Consider the following 3,555-nt stretch of genomic DNA (forward strand, 5'->3'; position numbering starts at 1 on the left):
CTCATGTCCATTGAGTCAGTGATGCCATTCAACCATCTCATCCTGTCATCCCCTTCTCCTGCTGTATAGCAAAGTGAATCTGCCACATGTATACATATCATCTTCATGATCATTAGGGAGGATTTTCCCATGTTGTGCTCATCTTTATGAAAATGTCACCTAATCCTAAATCCTTCATTTTTCACTTAAAAATGTAGTGGGAAATTCTAGTTAAACTGATAGATTAAAACATAAATTTACCACCATTCCCTCTCATAACTCCTCTAGAATGGCAATGAAGGAAACTTTAAAAGATGTAAAGTCACAGGGTAAAAAAAATTGCAACAGGGAAGAGAATACACAAAGCAGATGGATGAGTGTAAAGTAACAGCAGAACAGAGAATCCTGAAACCTAGCCCTCAGAGGGCTAAACCTGAAAGAAACAAACTGACATTTGCTTTTGAGGAAATTAAAGTAAAACAAGCAAGCACAGGGCTCGCTTCACTAGCACATATACTAAAATTGGAATGATACAGAAAAAATTTGTATGGCCCCTGCACAAGGATGACACTCAAATTCGTGAAGCATTTCATATTTTTTGGATTGGAAGATTGGGACTGACCTATATACACTCAGTTCAGTTCAGTTGCTCGGTCGTGTCCAACTCTTTGCAACCCCACAAACCGCAGCTACTGTGTAAAAAGCAGATAACCTATAAGAACCGACTGTATAGCACAGGGAACTCTACTCAGTGCTCTGGGTGGCCTTCCTTCCTAATGGGAAGGCAATCAAGGAAGAGGGGATGTATGTACACATGTGGCTGATTCACTATGCTATACAGCAGAAACTAACACAACATTGTAAGACAATTTTACTCCAATTAAAAAAAAATTTTAAATAAATCCTGTTAAATGCCTGATTTGCATTGCCACAAATTCTGTGGAATATTCTGATATGGGTTTGAACTGTCTTCATCAAAGTAATCTTTATGCAATCTGATTAAACCATTTTTAAGACCCCCTGGTGGCTCAGAGGGTAAAGCATCTGCCTGCAGTGCGGGAGACCCAGGTTCAGTCCCTGGGTTGGGAAGATCCTCTGGAGAAGGAAATGGCAATCCACTCCAGTACTCTTGCCTGGAAAATTCCATGGACTGAGGAGCCTGGTAGGCTACAGTCCATGGGGTCAGAAAGAATCTAACACAACTTAGTGACTAAACCACTGCTCATGAGCACTTAAAAAAAATGCAAATATAATGATATCCTCAAAGATTTAAGACATTGTATAAGATTTAAGATATCCTTAGAACAATAAAAATGTGCTAATGAACTTTTAGAAAACAAAAAGAGAAATCTTGGAAGTTAAGTGTAATATTACAGATATTAGAAATGCAATAAAAGGTTTAGAAGATAAAGCCAAGGAAATTACACAGAAATTAGAACAAAGAGTGAAAGTGAAGTGGCTCAGTTGTGTCTGACTCTTTGCGACCCCATGGACTGTAGCCTACCAGGCTCCTCCATCAGTCCATGGGATTTTCCCGGCAAGAGTACCAGAGTGGGTTGCCATTTCCTTCTCCAGGGGGATCTTCCTGACCCAGGGATGGAACTCTGGTCTCCCGAATTGTAGGCAGACGCTTTTACTGTCTGAGACACCAGGGAAGTCCAGAACAAAGAGACAAAGAGTTAACATAGAAGGAGAGAAAAATTAGAAAACAGGAGAACCAGAGGAGTTCCAGAAGACAGAGCAGAAACAAGAAGTGTAACTTAAAAATCCCCTATTTATTAGTCATGAGTTCATTTGTTCTCTTTTTAGTGAGTGTCTTCTCTACACCAGACATTGTGACAGGTGTGAGAACATGGCAGTGAGCAAGAAAGCAGTAGAATTCCTTATCTCGTGGAGCTTACTCAGAAATGAAGGTTGTGACTTCTTAGGTGGAAAGAGCCCAGTGAATATCGTGAAATAAATGAAAAATGTTGACAGTAAGACACACCATCATGAAATTTCAGAACACTAGAGATGATTTAAAAAAAAAAAAATTCCTAAAATCTCCCAGAAAATCTTTTATATACAAAAATTATGAATAAAAAAAAAAAATAGGCTTCTCAACATTGACACTAGAAGCTAGAAGACAATAAAACAATGTCTTTAGGATCCCAGGGGAAATTTCCTACCTAGAATTAAATTCCCAACCTGACTATTAATCAATGTGAGGGTGGAATATAGTTATTTTCAGATACCCCCAACTTTCAAGGTGGCTCAGTGGTTAAAAAAAAAAAAAAAAAAAATCCACCTGCTAATGCAGGAGACTCAGATGTGGGTTCAATTTCTGGGTCAGAAACATCCCCTGGGGTAGGAAATGGCAACCGCCTCCAGTATTCTTAACTGGAAAATTCCTTAGACAGAGGAGCCAGGCTACAGTCCATGGGGTTGCAAAGAGTTGGACATGACTGAGCACACACACGCAAACTTTCAAAACCTTTACCAATCATATGTCCTTTCTTGGAAAGCTACTAGAAGAGGTTCTTCACACAATGGAAGGTGAACCGAAAGAGACATACCATCTAGAAAATAGAAACTCCAACACAGGAAGGCAAAGAAAATTCCAGGACAGGAGCTGTGTGTTAGACCCGATGATGGTGATGCATGCATGCTCAGTCATATCTGACTCTGCGACTGACCCCATGGACTCTAGCCCACTAGACTCCTCTGACCATGGAATTTTCTAGGCAAGAACACTAAAGCAGTTTGCCATTTCCTACTCCAAGGGATCTTCCTGGATCAAACCTGCATCTCCTGTGTCTCCTGCATTGGCAGGCAGATTCTTTACCACTGTGCCACCTGCGAAGTCCCTAGACAGCAAGCAATCTCCATTAGAACAGAAGGTCAGAAAGCTCCAGGGGACAGCTGTTCGCAGAAAGAGGAAGGGGTGGGGATGGGGGTGGGGGATGGGTAGGCAGAAAGAAAAGCAAATTACTTAACTGATATATATGTATAACTTAAGAGGAGATTTACCCTGCTCTCAAGTTATGAATGAATAAAGGGTGAATGGATAAATAAAGAATATCAATTATACTTCTTTTTTTTTTTTTAAGAATTCGCTTTCTTTAAAAGGCAATTATTAACTCTTGTGGCGGGGTGACTGTACAGAAAAGGACATAACGTACCACAGGCTCATTTGTGAATAATGCTTACACGCTCATAATAATGTAAACTCTGAATATTAATTTGACTAAAAGGATCAAGAAACCAACACAATATTGTAAAGCAATTACCCTCCAATTAAAAATAAATTTAAATTAAAACAAGAATCATATAACTATATTGGGAGATGTTAGAAGATTGCTCAAGTTTAGAGAAGCTGTTGGAGGTGTAAGATAGTGACTTTGTAGAAAGCAATTGGGAATATGTAAAATGAGAAGAAAACCTCAAGAAATAGTAGTGTGAGCATATTATTTAGAAATGGAAATAAATTCCATGAATAGCTCATTGAAACAAATGTTTCTTCTGATGAAAAGAATGGTGGTGGGGATGAATGTGGCTGTGGACACTCAAGCCATGTTAAAATCTGAGAATATGTAT

The 3,555-nt window shown here is 39.1% G+C and overlaps 1 non-coding gene across 1 annotated transcript; it reads left to right on the plus strand.

Moving 5' to 3' along the window:
- The first annotated feature begins 471 nt into the window (after nt 1-471).
- Nucleotides 472-578, plus strand: LOC112586326. Its single transcript, XR_003110786.2, has one exon. It is a non-coding gene; the product is annotated as a U6 spliceosomal RNA (small nuclear RNA).
- Nucleotides 579-3,555: the final 2,977 nt, after the last annotated feature.

The sequence above is a fragment of the Bubalus bubalis genome, chromosome 7 (assembly GCF_019923935.1).
Source record: "Bubalus bubalis isolate 160015118507 breed Murrah chromosome 7, NDDB_SH_1, whole genome shotgun sequence".
NCBI classification, from domain to species: Eukaryota; Metazoa; Chordata; class Mammalia; order Artiodactyla; family Bovidae; genus Bubalus; species Bubalus bubalis.